The sequence below is a fragment of the Molothrus aeneus genome, unplaced genomic scaffold (assembly GCF_037042795.1).
Source record: "Molothrus aeneus isolate 106 unplaced genomic scaffold, BPBGC_Maene_1.0 scaffold_398, whole genome shotgun sequence".
In the NCBI taxonomy this organism is placed as follows: Eukaryota; Metazoa; Chordata; class Aves; order Passeriformes; family Icteridae; genus Molothrus; species Molothrus aeneus.
The window spans coordinates 50,300-73,803 of NW_027099066.1; the positions used below are offsets into that span (position 1 = coordinate 50,300).

At 45.8% G+C, this 23,504-nt stretch overlaps 1 long non-coding RNA gene across 2 annotated transcripts; it reads right to left on the reverse strand.

The window, feature by feature from the left end:
• Positions 1–20,806: 20,806 nt before the first annotated feature.
• LOC136570826 (uncharacterized) lies at positions 20,807–23,122 on the reverse strand. 2 transcript variants are annotated; one of them, XR_010785575.1, is made up of 2 exons: positions 21,696–23,122; positions 20,807–21,141 (listed from the first exon to the last, which is right to left on the reverse strand). It is a non-coding gene; the product is annotated as an uncharacterized lncRNA (long non-coding RNA). The 2 variants fall into 2 exon arrangements; XR_010785574.1 differs by having other exon boundaries at positions 20,807–21,565.
• Between the last annotated feature and the right edge of the window lie 382 nt (positions 23,123–23,504).

Below are 23,504 nucleotides of genomic sequence, written 5' to 3' on the forward strand. Positions count from 1 at the left end.
AACTACACCCCACATTACAAAGTCCAGGTCCCCGGGACTTCTCCTATTGCACCAGGCTATGCGGCAGGGCAGAGCAGCTCCGGCACAAATGTGTGTGCGCACACCCGTGACACAGGACAGACAGGACATGACAAACAACGGGGACACAACACGGACAGAAATCTCCTGGCAAGGAAAATGGCTGCGAGGACTGAGAGAATGCAAAAGGAGATGACCGAGGAGAGACCGAGGGTGAGCTGATGAGGCTCAGAGAAACCTGGAGGAAGAAGACGCTAACCGAATGATTTATTCCAAGAACTGCAAAGATGGATGCCCGAGAATCCTACGGCCAGAAGCCACTACCTGTACTCGCGTTCTTTCAAGTCCTCGTCCGCCATAATGGATCCTGTCGGGGCATAGCTGTCCATACAGCTCAGAACAAGACCTGAAAAGACATCTGACCGGATGCTTCTAAAGAGACAAGAGAGTCTGATGCCTGTCTGAGATCCCGAGTCAAAAGTTCTATGGCCTGGCTGCCAGGCCGAGGAATGCAGAGAGCACAGATGCTAACAAGATACCAGGGTTCCTGACAGGCCCCTCAAAGGGCTCAGGGAAAAGACATGACATATGCAAACAACACATAATACACAAAAGACAAGTGACACGATACACGCCAGGACTGCTCTGCCCTGCGCACCTCAGCACTGTGATCCAAAGTCAGGCTTTGCTTTTATGGGGCCTAAGGGGCCGCTTCAGGGACACCGCCACCTTCGAAGGGGAAACAAAAACCCCTCCCAGTAATTCCCAAACCAGCACCCCGCTTTCATCCCCTCTGTGGGTCGTGGCCCTCTACTTATCTCTCGCACATCTGGGGATGCCGGTCTCAGGTGCGAAGAAAGGCCACCTCGTCAGCCGGGAAGCTCCTGCTGGCACCGGGCTGGTGTCTCTTAGACAGCTGTATTAAAGAAAACCAAACATCAGTGCCCGATCTCGGCAGCCCATCGGCCAAAACCCCACAAGTCTGCTACTCACCCTTCTCCTAAGAACGCTCAGCTGCTCGGGCCGCACGCTTCGGGCACGCTCGGAGACCGAGGCCGTCGTCACAGGGGGTGCCTGGGTTAAGAGGAGATGAGGTGATTTGGCATGGCTGAAACCTGAGGGGACCATCACTCCTCCCTACTTCCCCGACTCACCCCAACTCCTTGGCAGGTGCCCAAGGCCACCTGGATGGCACCTTTAAATAGAAAAGTTCTGGGCTTCATCACCAGGTCCTGTAACGCATCCACAGGGCTCACACGTGCAGGGAACCCGGTGCATCGGCCGGCTGGTGACGGGGGCTCGGCGTACTCCGAGTGGATTGCCAAAACCACAAAAAAAGAGAATGGAAACTTAGAGCTGCACCAGACACTGAGAGCTGAGCAATAACAACTACTTCTCTCCACTGCTCAACTTGACTGCTGGTACCCAGATTTACTTCCTAAAAAGAAAGACAAAGAACAGAGCTGTAACAGAGTCACCACATACACTTCTGCTGCAGAGATAAACGGTGCCTCACCTGGTTGGGGGAAACCACTCACCCGGGATGGGGCCCTCTGGCACACATTTAATCCATCTGAATCTGAAAAAAAAGTTAGGACAAGTTATCCTGCAACAGTCTGGCTCTTAAGAGCTCCAGATATCCTGTGTCCATCTACAAATCCCACCTAGAGTCCAACTACACCCCACATTACAAAGTCCAGGTCCCCGGGACTTCTCCTATTGCACCAGGCTATGCGGCAGGGCAGAGCAGCTCCGGCACAAATGTGTGTGCGCACACCCGTGACACAGGACAGACAGGACATGACAAACAACGGGGACACAACACGGACAGAAATCTCCTGGCAAGGAAAATGGCTGCGAGGACTGAGAGAATGCAAAAGGAGATGACCGAGGAGAGACCGAGGGTGAGCTGATGAGGCTCAGAGAAACCTGGAGGAAGAAGACGCTAACCGAATGATTTATTCCAAGAACTGCAAAGATGGATGCCCGAGAATCCTACGGCCAGAAGCCACTACCTGTACTCGCGTTCTTTCAAGTCCTCGTCCGCCATAACAGATCCTGGCTGGGCATAGCTGTCCATACAGCTCAGAACAGGACCTGAAAAGACATCCGACCGGATGCTTCTAAAGAGACAAGAGAGTCTGATGCCTGTCTGAGATCCCGAGTCAAAAGTTCTATGGCCTGGCTGCCAGGCCGAGGAATGCAGAGATCACAGATGCTAACAAGATACCAGGGTTCCTGACAGGCCCCTCAAAGGGCTCAGGGAAAAGACATGACATATGCAAACAACACATAATACACAAAAGACAAGTGACACGATACACGCCGGGACTGCTCTGCCCTGCGCACCTCAGCACTGTGATCCAAAGTCAGGCTTTGCTTTTATGGGGCCTAAGGGGCCGCTTCATGGACACCGCCACCTCCGAAGGGGAAACAAAAACCCCTCCCAGTAATTCCCAAACCAGCACCCCGCTTTCATCCCCTCTGTGGGTCGTGGCCCTCTACTTATCTCTCGCACATCTGGGGATGCCGGTCTCAGGTGCGAAGAAAGGCCACCTCGTCAGCCGGGAAGCTCCTGCTGGCACCGGGCTGGTGTCTCTCAGACAGCTGTATTAAAGAAAACCAAACATCAGCGCCCGATCTTGGCAGCCCCTTGGCCAAAACCCCACAAGTCTGCTACTCACCCTTCTCCTAAGAACGCTCAGCTGCTTGGGCCGCACGCTTCGGGCACGCTCGGAGACCGAGGCCGTCGTCCCGGGGCGTGCCTGGGTTAAGAGGAGATGAGGTGATTTGGCATGGCTGAAACCTGAGGGGACCCTCGCTCCTCCTCCCTACTTTCCCGACTCACCCCAACTCCTTGGCAGGTGCCCAAGGTCACCTGGATGGCACCTTTAAATGGAAGAGTTCAGGGTTTCATCACCAGATCCTGTAACGCATCCACAGGGCTCACACATGCAGGGAACCCGGTGCGTCGGCCGGCTGGTGACAGGGGCTTGACAGGCTCCGAGTGGATTGCCTAAACCACACAAAAGAGAATGGAGACTTAGACTTGCCCCAGGAATTGAGACCTCAGCAACAAGAAATGCTCCTGATCACCTTGCTCTCCTGAACTTGACTGCTGAGATCCAGCTTTACTTCCTAAAAATAAAGAAAAAGAACAGAGCTGTAACAGGGTCACCCTCAACACTTCCCCTGCAGAGACAAATGGTGACTGACCTGCTTGTGGGAACCCACTCACCCAGGATGGGGGCTCTGCCATGGGTGCAATGCATCTGCACCTGAAAGAAAGTCAGAACATATGTCAAACACCTGCAGGATAACTCAAAAGCTGCAAACACCTTAGGTCAATCTAGCAATGGCATCTAGATTCCAAGTACACCCCACATTACAAACTTCAAGTCCCCGGGACTTCTCCTATTGCACCGGGCTATGCGGCAGGGCAGAGCAGCTCCGGCACAAATGTGTGCACACACCCGTGACACGGGACAGACAAGACGTGACAGACAACGGGGACACGACACGGACAGAAATCTCCTGGCAAGGAAAATGGCTGCGAGGACTGAGAGAATGCAACAGGAGATGACCGAGGTGAGACCGATGGTGAGCTGATGAGGCTCAGAGAAACCTGGAGGAAGAAGATGCTAACCGAATTATTTATTCCAAGAACTGCAAAGATGGATGGCCGAGAATCCTACGGCCAGAAGCCTCTACCTGCCCTCACGTTCTTTCGAGTCCTAGTCCGCCATAATGGATCCTGGCTGGGCAGAGCTGTCCACACAGCTCAGAACAAGACCTGAAAAGACATCCGACCGGATGCTTCTAAAGAGACAAGAGAGTCTGATGCCTGTCTGAGATCCCGAGTCAAAAGTTCTATGGCCTGGCTGCCAGGCCGAGGAATGCAGAGAGCACAGATGCTAACAATGATGCCAGGGTTTCTGACAGGCCCCTCAAAGGGCTCAGGTAAAAGACATGACATATGCAAACAACATATAAAACACAAAAGACAAGTGACACAATACACACCGGGACTGCTCTGCCCTGCGCACCTCAGCACTGTGATCCAAAGTCAGGCTTTGCTTTTATGGGGCCTAAGGGGCCGCTTCAGGGACACCGCCACCTCCGAAGGGGAAACAAAAACCCCTCCCAGTAATTCCCAAACCAGCACCCCGCTTTCATCCCCTCTGTGGGTCGTGGCCCTCTACTTATCTCTCGCACATCTGGGGATGCCGGTCTCAGGTGCGAAGAAAGGCCACCTCGTCAGCCGGGAAGCTCCTGCTGGCACCAGGCTGGTGTCTCTTAGACAGCTGTATTAAAGAAAACCAAACATCAGTGCCCGATCTCGGCAGCCCATCGGCCAAAACCCCACAAGTCTGCTACTCACCCTTCTCCTAAGAACGCTCAGCTGCTCGGGCCGCACGCTTCGGGCATGCTCGGAGACCGAGGCCGTCGTCACAGGGGGTGCCTGGGTTAAGAGGAGATGAGGTGATTTGGCATGCCTGAAACCTGAGGGGACCATCACTCCTCCCTACTTCCCCGACTCACCCCAACTCCTTGGCAGGTGCCCAAGGCCACCTGGATGGCACCTTTAAATAGAAAAGTTCTGGGCTTCATCACCAGGTCCTGTAACGCATCCACAGGGCTCACACGTGCAGGGAACCCGGTGCATCGGCCGGCTGGTGACGGGGGCTCGGCGTACTCCTAGTGGATTGCCAAAACCACAAAAAAAGAGAATGGAAACTTAGAGCTGCACCAGACACTGAGAGCTGAGCAATAACAACTACTTCTCTCCACTGCTCACCTTGACTGCTGGTACCCAGATTTACTTCCTAAAAAGAAAGACAAAGAACAGAGCTGTAACAGAGTCACCACATACACTTCTGCTGCAGAGATAAACGGTGCCTCACCTGGTTGGGGGAAACCACTCACCCGGGATGGGGCCCTCTGGCACACATTTAATCCATCTGAATCTGAAAAAAAAGTTAGGACAAGTTATCCTGCAACAGTCTGGCTCTTAAGAGCTCCAGATATCCTGTGTCCATCTACAAATCCCACCTAGAGTCCAACTACACCCCACATTACAAAGTCCAGGTCCCCGGGACTTCTCCTATTGCACCAGGCTATGCGGCAGGGCAGAGCAGCTCCGGCACAAATGTGTGTGCGCACACCCGTGACACAGGACAGACAGGACATGACAAACAACGGGGACACAACACGGACAGAAATCTCCTGGCAAGGAAAATGGCTGCGAGGACTGAGAGAATGCAAAAGGAGATGACCGAGGAGAGACCGAGGGTGAGCTGATGAGGCTCAGAGAAACCTGGAGGAAGAAGACGCTAACCGAATGATTTATTCCAAGAACTGCAAAGATGGATGCCCGAGAATCCTACGGCCAGAAGCCACTACCTGTACTCGCGTTCTTTCAAGTCCTCGTCCGCCATAATGGATCCTGTCGGGGCATAGCTGTCCATACAGCTCAGAACAAGACCTGAAAAGACATCTGACCGGATGCTTCTAAAGAGACAAGAGAGTCTGATGCCTGTCTGAGATCCCGAGTCAAAAGTTCTATGGCCTGGCTGCCAGGCCGAGGAATGCAGAGAGCACAGATGCTAACAAGATACCAGGGTTCCTGACAGGCCCCTCAAAGGGCTCAGGGAAAAGACATGACATATGCAAACAACACATAATACACAAAAGACAAGTGACACGATACACGCCAGGACTGCTCTGCCCTGCGCACCTCAGCACTGTGATCCAAAGTCAGGCTTTGCTTTTATGGGGCCTAAGGGGCCGCTTCAGGGACACCGCCACCTTCGAAGGGGAAACAAAAACCCCTCCCAGTAATTCCCAAACCAGCACCCCGCTTTCATCCCCTCTGTGGGTCGTGGCCCTCTACTTATCTCTCGCACATCTGGGGATGCCGGTCTCAGGTGCGAAGAAAGGCCACCTCGTCAGCCGGGAAGCTCCTGCTGGCACCAGGCTGGTGTCTCTTAGACAGCTGTATTAAAGAAAACCAAACATCAGTGCCCTATCTCGGCAGCCCATCGGCCAAAACCCCACAAGTCTGCTACTCACCCTTCTCCTAAGAACGCTCAGCTGCTCGGGCCGCACGCTTCGGGCACGCTCGGAGACCGAGGCCGTCGTCACAGGGGGTGCCTGGGTTAAGAGGAGATGAGGTGATTTGGCATGGCTGAAACCTGAGGGGACCATCACTCCTCCCTACTTCCGACTCACCCCAACTCCTTGGCAGGTGCCCAAGGCCACCTGGATGGCACCTTTAAATAGAAAAGTTCTGGGCTTCATCACCAGGTCCTGTAATGCATCCACAGGGCTCACACGTGCAGGGAACCCGGTGCATCGGCCGGCTGGTGACGGGGGCTCGGCGTACTCCGAGTGGATTGCCAAAACCACAAAAAAAGAGAATGGAAACTTAGAGCTGCACCAGACACTGAGAGCTGAGCAATAACAACTACTTCTCTCCACTGCTCACCTTGACTGCTGGTACCCAGATTTACTTCCTAAAAAGAAAGACAAAGAACAGAGCTGTAACAGAGTCACCACATACACTTCTGCTGCAGAGATAAACGGTGCCTCACCTGGTTGGGGGAAACCACTCACCCGGGATGGGGCCCTCTGGCACACATTTAATCCATCTGAATCTGAAAAAAAAGTTAGGACAAGTTATCCTGCAACAGTCTGGCTCTTAAGAGCTCCAGATATCCTGTGTCCATCTACAAATCCCACCTAGAGTCCAACTACACCCCACATTACAAAGTCCAGGTCCCCGGGACTTCTCCTATTGCACCAGGCTATGCGGCAGGGCAGAGCAGCTCCGGCACAAATGTGTGTGCGCACACCCGTGACACAGGACAGACAGGACATGACAAACAACGGGGACACAACACGGACAGAAATCTCCTGGCAAGGAAAATGGCTGCGAGGACTGAGAGAATGCAACAGGAGATGACCGAGGAGAGACCGAGGGTGAGCTGATGAGGCTCAGAGAAACCTGGAGGAAGAAGACGCTAACCGAATGATTTATTCCAAGAACTGCAAAGATGGATGCCCGAGAATCCTACGGCCAGAAGCCACTACCTGTACTCGCGTTCTTTCAAGTCCTCGTCCGCCATAATGGATCCTGTCGGGGCATAGCTGTCCATACAGCTCAGAACAAGACCTGAAAAGACATCTGACCGGATGCTTCTAAAGAGACAAGAGAGTCTGATGCCTGTCTGAGATCCCGAGTCAAAAGTTCTATGGCCTGGCTGCCAGGCCGAGGAATGCAGAGATCACAGATGCTAACAAGATACCAGGGTTCCTGACAGGCCCCTCAAAGGGCTCAGGGAAAAGACATGACATATGCAAACAACACATAATACACAAAAGACAAGTGACACGATACACGCCAGGACTGCTCTGCCCTGCGCACCTCAGCACTGTGATCCAAAGTCAGGCTTTGCTTTTATGGGGCCTAAGGGGCCGCTTCAGGGACACCGCCACCTCCGAAGGGGAAACAAAAACCCCTCCCAGTAATTCCCAAACCAGCACCCCGCTTTCATCCCCTCTGTGGGTCGTGGCCCTCTACTTATCTCTCGCACATCTGGGGATGCCGGTCTCAGGTGCGAAGAAAGGCCACCTCGTCAGCCGGGAAGCTCCTGCTGGCACCGGGCTGGTGTCTCTCAGACAGCTATATTAAAGAAAACCAAACATCAGCGCCCGATCTTGGCAGCCCCTCGGCCAAAACCCCACAAGTCTGCTACTCACCCTTCTCCTAAGAACGCTCAGCTGCTTGGGCCGCACGCTTCGGGCACGCTCGGAGACCGAGGCCGTCGTCCCGGGGCGTGCCTGGGTTAAGAGGAGATGAGGTGATTTGGCATGGCTGAAACCTGAGGGGACCCTCGCTCCTCCTCCCTACTTCCCCGACTCACCCCAACTCCTTGGCAGGTGCCCAAGGTCACCTGGATGGCACCTTTAAATGGAAGAGTTCAGGGTTTCATCACCAGATCCTGTAACGCATCCACAGGGCTCACACGTGCAGGGAACCCGGTGCGTCGGCCGGCTGGTGACAGGGGCTTGGCAGGCTCCGAGTGGATTGCCTAAACCACACAAAAGAGAATGGAGACTTAGACTTGCCCCAGGAATTGAGACCTCAGCAACAAGAAATGCTCCTGATCACCTTGCTCTCCTGAACTTGACTGCTGAGATCCAGCTTTACTTCCTAAAAATAAAGAAAAAGAACAGAGCTGTAACAGAGTCACCCTCAACACTTCCCCTGCAGAGACAAATGGTGACTGACCTGCTTGTGGGAACCCACTCACCCAGGATGGGGGCTCTGCCATGGGTGCAATGCATCTGCACCTGAAAGAAAGTCAGAACATATGTCAAACACCTGCAGGATAACTCAAAAGCTGCAAACACCTTAGGTCAATCTAGCAATGGCATCTAGATTCCAAGTACACCCCACATTACAAACTTCAAGTCCCCGGGACTTCTCCTATTGCACCGGGCTATGCGGCAGGGCAGAGCAGCTCCGGCACAAATGTGTGCACACACCCGTGACACGGGACAGACAAGACGTGACAGACAACGGGGACACGACACGGACAGAAATCTCCTGGCAAGGAAAATGGCTGCGAGGACTGAGAGAATGCAACAGGAGATGACCGAGGTGAGACCGATGGTGAGCTGATGAGGCTCAGAGAAACCTGGAGGAAGAAGATGCTAACCGAATTATTTATTCCAAGAACTGCAAAGATGGATGGCCGAGAATCCTACGGCCAGAAGCCTCTACCTGCCCTCACGTTCTTTCGAGTCCTAGTCCGCCATAATGGATCCTGGCGGGGCAGAGCTGTCCACACAGCTCAGAACAAGACCTGAAAAGACAGCTGACCGGATGCTTCTAAAGAGACAAGAGAGTCTGATGCTTGTCTGAGCTCCTGAGTCCAAAGCTCTATGGCATTGGTGCCATTCTCTAGGAATGCAGAGATCACAGATACTAACAATGATGCCAGGGCTCCTGACAGGCCCCTCCAAGGCCTAAGGTAAAAGACATGACATACCCAAACAACACATAAAACACAAAAGACAAGTGACACGATACACACCGGGACTGCTCTGCCCTGCGCACCTCAGCACTGTGATCCAAAGTCAGGCTTTCCTTTTATGGGGCCTAAGGGGCCGCTTCGTGGAAACCCCCATCTCCAAAGGAGACTCAAAAATCCCTCCCAGTGGGTCCCTACCCTGCACCCCGCTTTCATCCCCTCTGTGGGTTGTACGCCTCTACTTATCTCTCAGACATCTGGGGATGCAGGTCCGTGTCAGGTGCAAAAGAAGGCAGCCTCAACATCTGGGAAGTTCCTGCTGACACTGTTGTTCAACAACTCCCTGTTGTTTCTTAGTCAGCTACATGAAAGAAATGCAAATATCAATGCATGATCTCTGCAGCACACTGGCCAAAACCCAACAATTCTGCCACTCACCGTTCTCCTAAGAATGCCCGGCTCCTGGGGCCGCACCCTTCGGCCGCGCTCCGAGGCTGATGAAAACACAGGAACGGATGCTTAGAGTTGCACCGGAAAGTGAGACTGGAGCAATAACAACTGCTCCTGGACGCTACTCAATGCTCACCTTGCCCACCTCACCTTGACTGCTGATATCCAGCTTTACCTCCTAAAAAGAAAAAGAACAGAGCTGTAACAAAGTCACAGTTTACACTCTCCCTGCAGAGACAAACGGTGACTGACCTGCTCAGGGGAACCTCCTCACCCGGGATGGGTGGATGGATTTTGCCCTGGATTTTATCCTTCTGCGTCTGAAAGAAAGTGAGGACAAAAGTCAAAGGGCTGCAGGATAACTTCACAGCTCCAAACATCTTCTGTCTATCTAGGAATATCATCTAGAGTCTGGCAACGCCCCACAAACCGCGAGTCCCCGGGACTTGTCCTCTTGCAGCAGGCTATGCGGCAGGGCAGGGCAGAGCAGCTCCGGCACAAATACGTGCGGATACCCGTGACACAGAACGTGACAAACAGGGGGACGTTAAACACGACACATTGGGCTTGTGGTGAGGGCCTCGAGGGGAAAAGGCAAAAGGGACCCCAAAGACTCACTAGGTAACACGGTACGCCGGACAACACGACGTGGACCGGAACTGTTCTGCGCTGCCCGCCTGAAAGCTGCCATCAAAATCAGAGCCTCTCCCTTCAGCTGTCCTAAGAGGCCCCTTGGAGGAGATTGCTTTTCCCTCTGCTATTTTTTAAATCTGTCCCAGGAACTCCCAACCCGCTACTCTCCCATTGTCCCATCTCCAGGCCGTGGCCCCGACTTATCTTTTGGATGATCGGTGATGAGGATCCACGTTGCACCTGAAATGAGCCTGCCTCAGAGGGCCCTGTGATCGCCTGTTAGCCTCTCGGTCAGCTACAATAAAGAAAACCAAAACCAATGTACGAGTAGAGTTATGTGGGCCAAATCCCAGCGAGTCAGCTACTTGCCCTCTCCTGAGTGTGCCTGGCTCCTTCAGGCTCCACCTTCATCCTGATTCCAAGGCTGTGGCCGTTATAATGAGTGGCACCTGGGTTAGAGAAAGGCAAAGTGAAATGGCATTCCTGTGAGTGCAGTGGGTGACCTTGTGTGCTGTAAGACGTGTGAATGCCTCTGCTCGGCTTCTAAAAGACCTGGGGTGGGGGGCTCAAATAAACACCCTTTCTCACCCTGCTGCCTTCAAACCCATGCCCCCAACAATAACTCCTAACCGGATACCTGCTCAGCCTCCCTCTCCTAGTCACAATCCTCAACTCACCTGAAGCCTCAATCTCAAACATCATCTTGGACACTGGGCAGATGCCTCTTGGGACACGATGAATCTGCTGAAAAAAGTGTTGTAGCTGACACAACCTGGAGCCTCTGGAAGCTGCACTCCTCCTAAAAAAAAAAAAAAACAGAACAAAATCAGAAATTACAAATGCACTTTACCACCCCTAAACACAAAACCCAAAATTGTGAACTTAAATACTCGCTGTATTCCAGGCTGTTTTCTTCACAGTATCTTCAAAGCCTCTGTTGCTTTAGATGCCCAGAAACACCTGCTGAAAACAAGCTGAGGTAAGCTGAAAGAGCCTCTTACCTGAAATGAGAGGAGAGCTCTTATCCCAGCACCTCCCAGAGGGGGAATGAAGGCCCTGGGCAAAGGCTGGGGTTAATATACCCCTGATGGTGCCCGCCTCTCGTTCCCATGGCACCCAGGAAAAGGGAGGGGGCGAATCCCACGGGGTATAACAACCCTCAGAGCGACTGCAGGTGTTTGGCGTTTCTAATTTGATTTCAAGGGGAGTAGAGGGCTTGTTATAGAAGAAAACTCTCCAGAAAAATATCAGTGCTTTTTTTTTTGCAACATCTATTTGGAGCAAAAGGGTACAAAACTGGTAAGAAATAAAAGTTTCTGTTTAGACAGCATAACTAGATAAATTGGGTGATTTGCTGTTAACTTTCCTAATCATTCCTTAGTGGTTACTAAGTAGTATTTCACGTGCGACTAAGCTGGGTGGAGAAAATTGTCTAAGTCTCCTTGGGACCTCTAATTAGGCCTAACTACTTTATAAGTAAAAATAAGAAAAATAAAAGCTTCCCAGGCAGTGTAAGGGTTAAGTGCGTGCCCGGCTTACCCTGCTCTGAGATACTTGGTCCTATGGCACAGAAAGAAGAGCCCTGAAATGTAGTTTTAAACCCTTAAAATGCTGAAAAAAGCAGAGCTTCCTTAAACAGAGGAAATGGGGCAGCTACCTCTACTGAAACTAATACAATGGCAAATAAATAGCTTCTGCCCTTTAATTTATTCTCCTTAAGTACTGGGAAAAGAGGGGTTTTCCTCTCCAGTGGAATCCAGAGGTTTTTCTCTCTCTTTAAATCTCTCCAGTGATGAAAAAAGAGGGATTTTTCCCTCAGTTCAAACTCTTAAGATGGAGGGTATAGCTGGGCTTCTCCCTCAATTTAGGCCTCAGGACAACAAAAAGGGGCTGGCTACCCTTAATTCAAACCCATAAGAAACATTGTCAAGGTTTTCCCCTTCTACTTAAACAGGAAAATAATCAAAAATGAGGACTCCCTGTCAATTAATACCCCGAACAGCACAGAAAAGGCAGGGATTCTTTCAACTGAGACCACTAAAATTGCAGGGGAAGCAGAGTCCCTCCCAGTTTGAACACAAAAAATAAAGGAAAAGGAAGCTTTTTCCCTTTTTTCTAAACCCTTTTTCTCCTAATAACCCCTCTCCTTTCTGGGAGTGCTGTGGAGGGCCTGGGGGCTCTGGGAGGGACTGGCACAGTAAAAGGGGAACGTTGAAAGCCCTCTCCTGGAACCCCACATGCTGCCTGGCCTGCTCAGATGCTGCCCCTTGGCAAAAGGGCTCTTCCCTTGGCATTTTCTCAAAGTGTTGCTCCGTGCCCGGGTGGATCCGGCTGCTCCCTAGTCCGTGCTGGATGCTCCGACCGTAGTTCCTGGAGGGACGCTTGGGATGCCCCTGTTAGCCCCTCTGGACTAGCAGCTCCCTGTGCGGGTGTGCCTGGGTAACCCTCTGAAAGCAGCTGGGCACACGGGGGGCTGCTAGACCTTGGAGTGGGCTTGAGGTGAAGAAAGGTCCTGTGAGGAGTTCCTTCCCCTGCACAGCCCTTCGTCTGCCCCTTAAACCATGGACTGCCAGACTTTCCTTTCTAAGGAAATTAACGGTCTTTCCTCTCTGTGTGCCCGTGGCCGAAACTGCGATTCGGCCTCCAAAACCCCAGAGAACGATTTCTCACGGACCGCGGCTGCCGACGCCGAGAACTCTTGCCGCCCTTGGAGTGCCACGTGCCTCCTGCGAACGGACGTCGACGCGCAGCGGGGGTGAGTTTGGCTTTACGGGGAAGAGGGCCGGCGCAGGATTTCTCCGGGAGCAAAGCTGCCCCCGCCGAGAACTCGGGCTGCCCTGGCAGTGCCGAGCACCTCCTGCGAACTGGCGTCGGGAGACGCGGGGGGTGAGTTTTTCTGTGCGGAAGTTCTCCCAGACCAAAGCTGAGAGCATCTAACCCTAACCGCAACAACTTAGCTGGGTCTAAAGCTTACAACCTTCGGACTGGCAGCGTGGGACCCGACCCGCTGTGCCGCCGCTGGCCCCTTGCTCAAGCATTCCCCTGCAGTCCTAAAACTCTGCCTTTTCAGAGGGTGTTTCCTCTGACCCTGACCGTAATCTTCCAAATATGCTAAAGACTCATAAAATGGCTTTGAAAAAGCCCCAACAATACCCTAAGTAGTCCCAGAAAAGTCCCTTCCAAAATCCCCTAAATACCTGTAAAAGTCCTGGAAAAAAAACTCAAAAAAACATGCTCAGTCTCCGAGCTCTACCTCTTGCTGTCTAGCCCACAGATGTCGTTCCTACCTTTTTGCAGTGGGTCCGTTGTCCTCTGAGGGTTCTGTCATTGTGCTGCTGTGTGAGGGTTGCTGTCTGGCCCCGCTGTTAGGGTTGCTGTGTTGTGCTGCTGTTGGGGGAAAAGGCTGTTTTTAGGGGGGCTGCTTAGGCTGAGGTTAGGGCTGGGGTGAGGGGTGGTACAGCTGTACCCTGTACCCCTGATCTCCACTGGACTGTCCAGCCCTCAAGCCCTCTCCCTTTACCCCTCAACCGGTCCCTCTGCCCCCCAGCCCTCAGCTCCTGTGCGTCACCCTTGACCCCTCTCCTTTGCCCCTCAGCCCCCAGCTTCTCTGTGTCACCCTACAGCTGCCCCTGCCACCCTCAGCATCTCTGTGTGTCACCCGCTGTCCCCTCTCCCTCTTCCTCCCTCAGCCCCCAGCCTCTGTCACCCTCAAGCCCCCACAGTGCCCCTCAAGCTGCCCCTCAGCCTCCATGTGTTGTGCCATGAAAAGACCCTAAAAAAACCTAAAAATTCCCTGAAAAACCCTAAGAATACCCTAGCCCTAAAAAGTCCTTCTCATACCCTCAATAGTCCTAAAAAACCCCCAAAAACACCCAACCCCCCCCCCCAAAACAATTCTTCAAAGTACAACCGAGTGCACGGCCTCGTCCCTGTGTGAGTAAAAGTTTGAGGTTTTGCCGGCAGCGTCGCCGAGTGCTGAGGGGTCCCCTGGTCGATAGGGCAACTTGGGAGGGTTTGCTTCAGGCTTTGCTTGTGAAAGGTGTGAGAAAAGCAAGCAGCTCTGAAGCAGATGAGCCCCCTCTTGCCTGTTGAAGTGTTGGATAAATCAAAGATAAACCTCAAGGTCCCTTCCCACCCAAACCATTCCGTGATTCTTTGCCCTGGAGGCAAGGGTGCACCTGTCACCGCATTTCTCTTCACAGAGAAAAGCAAGGCACAAGTCTTCCCAAGAATATTTCTGGGATTCACATTCTCTGAACCTCAGAGGAAGGAAAAACAATTCTTATCTCATTTACTGTGCCTGTGTTTGTGCCGAAGTAGAATGCAGCGTGGAGGTTGTTTACCCAAAGTGATGGTGTTTTGTTTCCTTGGCCTGTCGGGGCCAAGTGTGTGTGCGTGTGTCGGGACTGTTGGGTGACAGTCATGAGTTGTGCGCGGGGTTGAGTACTTGGCAGATTGGGTTTAGATGTAATGTAATATAGTATAATAAAGCAATTAATTAGCCTTCTGATAAGGCAGAATGCAGACTGGAAATATTTGCACATATGATATTAAAGGACATGTGAACCACCTTTCTGTGAGGCGCGGAGGGATACATGCAAGGCGCTGCAGTTTTTGCCTGCTGTGGTGCCGTGTATAAACACAGTGGTGGCAGAAGTGGCGTGAAAGGGCACAGGGATGCCGGCTGTGGCCGGACAGCGGCACGCAGCGGCTCGGAACCGGGACCGGGCTGTACCAAAGCTGTGGTGAACGCAGTGGGGGTTGGCGGCGGGGCCGTGGAGATAGAACTGCGCATGCGTGCGGCTGATCCCGGAAGCAGCGCTGTGGTTCCATGAGTCGGCGCGGAGTGATATCGCTGGTGCTGGGGTTGTAGCAACTGCGCATGCGTGGGTTCTGTCACTACCGCAGTGCGGGCAGTCATCATGGAGGCGGGCAGGACGGGGCGTGCGGGAGGCGGCGGAGCTACGGGAACGGGGCCGCGGCTGCGGCCGTGGAAGGGAACGCCGGGACGTCCGTGGTTGCAGGAGGCGGCGGAGCCACGCCATCCAGCAGCTCTGAAGCGGGAGGGTGCGGTGGGGAAGGCACGGCTCGGCCCGCCATGCAGCGGGGGCGGCAGGAGAGGGGAAGCGACCACGGGCGGCGCTGACGGGAGCCTGGGCTGGAGTGCCGCGGCGCTGGCATGGGGTGCCTTGGGTGGCTGGGGCGCCCGGGTAAAACAGTCATTAAAACACCCTAAAAATTATTGAAAAAGCCCTAAAGGTATCCTAAACATTTCCAGAGAATTCCTAAAAAACTCCTGAAAAAAAACCCCTAAAATATCCCTAAAAATCCCTGAAAAATCACCTGAAAGACCCTAAAAAACAGTTTAACCCCTACCTGTAACACTGTGGCCTCCAAACATCATCTCTACCTATTAATCGGGGTAACTGCAAGACCCTCAAACACCACCACAATCACCAGCTTGAGTTGGTCTGGGCAGCACCAAATAAAATTAAAAAAAAGCTTTAAAAATAGAAAAATTACAAATAAAAATTAAATAAAAAATAAAATAAAAAAATAAAATAAATGCTTTAAAACTGGGAAAATAAAAAAAATAGAAAATTTAAAAAATAAAAAGCTTTAAAAACAGAAAAATTAAAACTAAAAATTAAAAAAAAATTTAAAAAATAAAAGAAATGCTTTAAAAACAGAAAAATTAAAACTAAAAATGAAATAAAAAAGAAATTAAAAAAATAAAAGAAATGCTTTAAAAATAGAAGAATCAAAACTAAAAATAAATAAAAAATAAAATTAAAAAATAAAATAAATGTTTAAAAATAAAAAAAATTAAAACTAAAAATTAAATAAAAAATAAAAAGAGCTTTAAAAATAGAAAGATCAAAAATAAAAATTAAATAAAAAATAAAAAATAAAAAAATGTTTAAAAATTAAAAAATCAAGACTAAAAATTAAATAAAAAGGAAAATTAAAAAAATAAAATAAAAGCTTTAAAAATAGAAAAAGCAAAAAATAAAAATGAAATAAAAAATAAAATTAAAAATAAAACAAATGTTTAAAAATAAAAAAATTAAAACTAAAAATTAAAAAAAAATTTAAAAAGCTTTAAAAATAGAAAGATCAAAAATAAAAATTAAATTTAAAAAAAATGCTTTAAAAATAAAAAAATCAAAACTAAAAATTAAATAAAAAAGTAAATTAAAGAAATGAAATAAAATAAATGCTTTAAAAATAGAAAAAGCAAAACATAAAAATGAAAGAAAATATAAAATTAAAAAAATAAAATAAATAGTTTAAAAATAAAAAATTAAAACTAAAAATGAAATAAAAAATTAAATAAAAAAATTTTTAAAAGCTTTAAAAATAGAAAGATCAAAAATTAAAATTAACTAAAAATTTAAAAAAGCTTTAAAAATAAAAAAATCAAAACTAAAAATTAATTAAATAATAAATTTTTTTTAAAAAGCTTTAAAAATAGAAAAAAGCAAAAAATTAAAATGAAATAAAAAATAAAATTAAAAAAATAAATGATTTAAAAATAAAAAAATTAAAACAAAAAATGAAATAAAAAATAAAATTAAAAGATAAAATAAAAAGCTTTAAAAATAGAAAAATCAAAAAGAAAAATTAAATATAAAATAAAAAATAAAAGAAATGCTTTAAAAATAAAAAAATCAAATCTAAAAATAAATAATAACTAAAAAAATAAAATAAATGCTTTAAAAATAGATAAAGCAAAAATAAATATGAAATAAAAAATAAAATTAAAAAAATAAAATAAATAGTTTATGAATAAAAATGAAAACTAAAAACTAAAAAATAAAATTAAAAAAAATAAATGCTTTAAAAAAATAAAACAAAAATTAAAATAAAAAAATTAAAAAATAAAATAAAAAGCTTTAAAAATAGATAAATCAAAAATAAAACTTAAATCAAAAATAATAAGAAAAAAAGCTTTAAAAAAAACCCTCAAAACTAAAAATTAAGAAAAAAATAAAAATAGAAAAATTTTTTAAATGCTTTAAAAATATAAAAATTTAAACTAAAAATTAAATAAAAAGGAAAATTAAAAAAGAAAATAAATGCTTTAAAATAGAAAAATTAAAACTAAAAAGAAGATTAAAAAAAGTTTTAAAAATAGGAAAATTTTAAAAAATTAAATAAAACTTAAATTTAAAAAAAAATTAAGTAAAAATAATTTAAAAACAAAATAAAATCCGTAAAGTACTGTAAAGTACCGTAAAAGTTCCATAAAAGGTAGTGTCGTAAAGCGCGACTGTCGAAAAACGCTCCTTTTACGACAGTCGCGCTTTACGGCGCCTTTCACGACACTTTTGCGACAGTCGCACTTTACGGCACCTTTTACGACACTTTTACGACAGTCGCGCTTTACGGCACCTTTTACGACAGTCGCGCTTTACGGCGCCTTTTGCGACAGTCGCGCTTTACGGCACCTTTTACGACAGTTGCGCTTTACGGCGCCTTTTACGACAGTCGCGCTTTACGGCGCCTTTTACGACACTTTTGCGACAGTCGCGCTTTACGGCACCTTTTACGACAGTCGCGCTTTACGGCACCTTTTGCGACAGTCGCGCTTTACGGCAGTTTTACGACACTTTTGCGACAGTCGCGCTTAACGGCGCCTTTTACGACAGTCGCGCTTTACGGCACCTTTTACGACACTTTTGCGATAGTCGCGCTTTACGGCGCCTTTTACGACAGTCGCGCTTTACGGCACCTTTTACGACGGTCGCGCTTTACGGCACCTTTTGCGACAGTCGCGCTTTACGGCAGTTTTACGACGTTTTATGGAAATTTTACGGCACTTTACAGCACTTTAGAGTTTTTATTTTGTTTTTCATATATTTTTAATTAATTTTATTTTATTAATTTTGGAGTTTTTTAAATTTTTCTATTTTTAAAGCTTTTTATTTTATTTTTTTAATTTTTTTTTATTTTCCTATTTTTAAAGCTTTTTATTTTATTTTTAAAATTTTTTAAAATATTATTTTTAAATTTAATTTTTCTTTTTTTAAAGCATTTATTTTTTTAATTTTGTTTTTTATTTAATTTTTATTTTTCTATTTTTAGGCCTTTGTATTTTTTTATTTTTTATTTATTTTTATTTTTAAACCTTTTTATTTTTTAAATTTTTTTATTTAATTTTTTTTATTTTTAAAACATTTATTTTTAATTTTTTTTAATTTTTCTCTTTTTAAACTATTGTTTAAATTTTTTTTATTTTAATTTTTCATTTTTCTATTTTTAAAGATTTTTATTTTGTTAATTTTTATTTAATTTTTATAATTCATTTTTTTATTTTAAAGGATTTATTATATTTTTTAATTTTGTTTTTTATTGAATGTTTATTTTTCTATTTTTAAAGCATTTATTTGATTTTTAATTTTTTTTATTTAAGTTTTAATTTTTCTATTTTTAAAGCCTTTTTAAAATTTTTTAAATTTGTTTTTATTTTTAATTTTTCTATTTTAAAAGCACTTTATTTTATTAATTTTTTATTTAATTTTTATATTTAATTCTTTTATTTTTAAAACATTTATTATATTTTTTAATTTTGTTTTTTATTGAATGTTTATTTTTAATTTTTCTATTTTAAAAGCATTTATTTGATTTTAAAATTTTTTTATTTAATTTTTAATTTTTCTATTTTTTAACCTTTTTTAAATTTTTTAAATTTGTTTTTATTTTTAATTTTTCTATTTTTAAAGCTTTTAATTTTTTTAATTTTATTTTTAATTTTTTTATTTTTAAGTTTTCTATTTTTAAAGCATTTATTTTTTTAATTTCGTTTTTAATTTATTTTTCTATTTTTAATTTTTGTATTTTTAAAGCATTTATTTTTTAATTTTGGGGGTTTTTTAATTTTTATATTTATTTTTTCTATTTTTAAAGCATTTATTTTTTAATTTCGTTTTTTATTTAATTTTTATTTTTAAAATTTTCTATTTTCAAAGGTTTTGATTTTTTAAATTTTATTTTTTATTTATTTTTATTCTTAATTTTTTTATTTTTAAAGCGTTTATTTTTTTAATTTTATTTTTTATTTAATTTTTATTTTTAATTTTTCTATTTTCAAAGCTTCTTTATTGTTAAATTTTATTTTTAATTTATTTTTTATTTTTAATTTTATATTTTGAAACCTTTTCTTTATTTTTTAATGTTTTTTTCTATTTTTAATTTTTCTATTTTTAAACCCTTTAATTTTATTAATTTTTAATTTAATTTTTATTTTTAATTTTTCTATTTTTAAAGCATTTATTATATTTTTTTAATTTTGTTTGTATTAAATTTTTAATTTTTATATTTTTAAAGCATTTATTTATTTAATTTTATTTTTTATTTAATCGTTATTTTTAATTTTTCTATTTTTAAAGCATTTTTTAAATTTTATTTTTATTTAATTTTTATTTTTAATTTTTCTCTTTTCAAAGCATTTTATTTTTTAATTTTATTTTTATTTTTTATTTCTAATTTTTCTATTTTTAAAGCATTTATTTTTTTAATTTTGTTTTTAAGTTAATTTTTATTTTTAATTTTTCTGTTTTTAAAGCTTTTTATTTTATTTTATTTGGTGCTGCCCAGACCAATTTAAGCTGGTGATTGTGGTGGTGTTTGAGGGTCTTGCATTACGGCACTACATTTTATGGAACTTGTACGGCACTTTACAGCACTTTACAGTTTGGTTTTTTTTATTATTTATTTTTAATTAATTTTGTTATTTTATTTATTTTTATTTTTAATTTTTCTATTTTTAAAGCATTTTATTACATTTTATTTGGTGCTGCCCAAACCTGCTGTAGTGCATTTTTATACTTTGTAATACTTTGAAGTAATTTTGTTTTGTATCCTCATATTTTTCCCAAATGGTTTATCCCAAACTGTACCCCCCTCCCTTTACCTGTGTTATCCCTCTCCCGGGATGAGATCATCCCCAAACCCCCACCCTGGCTCTCTGTCAATCACTCAGCCTCCCATCCCCTCCATCCAGAAGTTTCGGTCCAAGTCCTCGAGTGATTAGCCAGAGGCCAGGGGTCAGCCCCCCAGGCCTTGCTCCATACGCTGTCCTATATGTCTATCCCCCAGCATCCATCCCTTAGGGTCACTTAATGGTTGGTAGGATGTTACCTACTGTCGGTTTCCACCTCCCTTCAAATGTAACCTTGGCACATCTCCCGGGGCTCTCGGCAGGAGGCCCCCTGAGGTGCAGGAGCTCCTATGGGACTCCTAATAAAACCTTGCATTAACCCCTGCTAAGAGTCGGCCCTTTATCATCTACCGCTGTCTCTGGTGTCTCTTGTGCTGCAAAGGCGACCAGCCCAGGTGCCCTCAGCACCCTCGGGGCACACACAGAGAGTGTCTCCCCCCAGCCCAGGTGCCCTCAGTACCCTCGGGGCACAGAGAGTGTCTCCCCGCTCTCGGCCGTGCCGGGGCTGCCGACTCAGGACCGGCCGAGGGTTCCTGAGGGGCTCGCACAAACCCGCTCGGCCGCTGATTGTGGTGGTGTTTGAGGGTCCTCCAGGACAAGGGAGGAGATGAGAATCTTGACTCCCCCTTTCAGAAGGCTGAAATATTATTTTATGATCTCTATTATATTAAAAGAAAATGAGATATTAGAACTACACTAAAAGAGTAAGGAGACATCAGAAAGCTGGAAAGGAATGAATAATAAAAACCTGGGACTGATCACAGCCCCGACACCGCTGGACCATGATTGGTCATCAAGTAGAAACAATGCACAGGAGACCAACCCAAGATGCCCCTGTTGCTAAACCATCTCCAGCCCACACTCCACAGCCAGCAGATTGTTATTGGTTCCATTTCTGTTCTGAGGCTTCTCAGGAGAAAAATCCCAGCGAAAGGATTTTCATCAAACACGTCAGTGCCAGGTGATGGCACAGGCAGCATGGGCTGGCAGAGGTCACTGTGTCATCCCTGCCAGCCCAGGTGTCACAGCAAGGAGGAGAGAGTTCACCCTGTGCTCACCCTGCAATACAGAGCAATACAACACAACACACACATTAACACAAGATTATAACCTTTTTCTATTTTCATTACATGTGGATTTATTGTTACAGGACACCCAAAACAACAAAAGCACACAAAAAACAGCACTCATCTACCATTAACACCCCCTTCAAATGACACACAAACTCACCGTCCCTCCCCTCACAACTGCTAAATTACACCCCAGCAATCCTTGGTCCTCAGGAACGTGGTTCCCAGGAGCCTCCAAAAAATCCTCCTGCCTGACGAAATACCCAGTCCCTGGACGGTGCGCGCCCAAACTTTGGCGATGAACGTCGCCTCGCAGACCGACCGGGACCGGGGAAAAAAAACCCAGCCGGGGGTGGCGGTGGGGAACCAGGCTAGGGATTTTTTACTCTAAATTTACAAATGAGTTGAAAAACCTGAAAAGCAAAAGTCACACGGTTAAATCCAGTCAGCATGCGCTCACACACTCAGAGATGAGCAGACACAGACAGACACAGACACATGCTCACGCACTCCTCCCATTTAAACGTTCCCTGTGGCTCTTACTCGAGACGCTGAAGAACGCGCTTCCACGCTTCTTCTGGCTGCCGCTCCTCGACGTCAAATGGTAGATTCTGGGGAAATCAGTAGCCTCGGGGACCTGTGAGATGACAGGAAGCGGTCAACGAGTGGCTGACAGCTAGGACTTGTCCCCGCTCTGGACCAATAAATTTTCTACCCAAAATCCCATAAAAGACAGATGAACAGTCAAGTTTTTATAACTGTTCTACCTAACTGTGACTATGTGCCAGGGCAGGGCAGCTCCGACCATAAGTGGTACAACGTAAGTACACGCGATATAAGCCGACGCATACAGTACAAGTGTACATGGAGTGTAAGTACATACAGTATAAGCCAACATAGGTACACACAATATAAGTACATACAGTATAAGCCAGCATAGGTACAAGCAATGTAAGCACATACAGTATAAGCCAGGACTTGAGGTAACTCTCTGGAAGATACTAATTCTTGAGCCCTATACCCTTTGAGAAGATAGAACCTATAGAACTTCTGCAGTCACATGAGGAGGGTGTAAGACGCTTCCTCCAGAAGTCCAAGAGAATGGCGTGGAAAAAAAGGCACTACCAAAGCCGGTAGTGAGAAGGAAGACGGATGAGAACATCTTGTCCCTTTGAGACATTCCTGTCTCAAAGAGTAAAAATGTAAAGATGCCGGAATAAGGGATATCCGGAAAGGAACGTGACTAGAATATGGGCAATGTGGCACGGAATAGTGCCAATAAAGCATCGAGACGTGACAAAGGCCTGTGACACGTAAGACAATGGACACAGACTACATAACACAGACGACATAACATAGACACAGACGACATAACACAGAGACGAGTGGCAACTGCCTGGCACTGTCCCCGTAGGGACCCGAGATTCCTAACGCAAGATGAGCCAGAGGCTGATGATGCCAAAGGAAAGGAAGCCCTATGACGAGAGCACGTGATGATGAAACGGAACTCGTTAAAACAAGTTAGTGCCACAGCAATTAAGAGGATGCTCGAGAGGCTCGGCGAGCCTAGAGAAAGAAGCCGACTGCCGGGTGACCGTGGCCGTAGCTCCGGACGTGAAGGCGAGCTCCTCGGGGGAAAGATCCGTGACAACGTCGAGTCGAGGAAGGCGGACGACACAAAGTACGCGAAGATGTGGAGATGGGTCAGAACTGCCCTGCCCGGCAAAGGCTCTGGCGAGGCTGAGGGGAAACCCTCTCCCTTTACTTCCAGAGAGCCCACCCCCCTACAGACCTGTCCCCTAAGCTGACATCTGATTGCCTCCTGTGAGAGTAAAGGTTTTTACCCTTCTCCCAGCCACTGGCCCCGACACTTAGCTTTTGGAAGAGGAGCGGACAAAATCCATCCTCGGTCGGACGTGGACGTCGAGATGCTCTCCGTGTGTGCTTCGGTGCTGCCGTTTCCAAGCTTTGGCTACGAGCCTCCTCAGGGTACCTAAGACAAAACAGAAAACCTGACTATTGCCCTCAAAAACAGTAATCCCCGGGACTCCTCTGCACCACTGCCCCGGCTCACCTCAAATCTTGATTTGACTCCAGAGGGTGCCCGGAAGATACCGGCGAAAAGAAAAGGTACACGCTTAGCATGCTGCTGTGTAACGCTCACCTATGGGTCAGCCTGCCTAAACTCCGACTCACCTGCCCTCCTCTGTTCCTTGGCGTGCCTAGGGCAGCGACAGCACCTGCAAAGAAACAAAGCAGAAAATTTGCTGAGATACTGTGAAAACACAACCTCCCAAATCTGACAAGGATGCCACAACAATACCTTAAGCCTGCACACACCTGGCACGGATA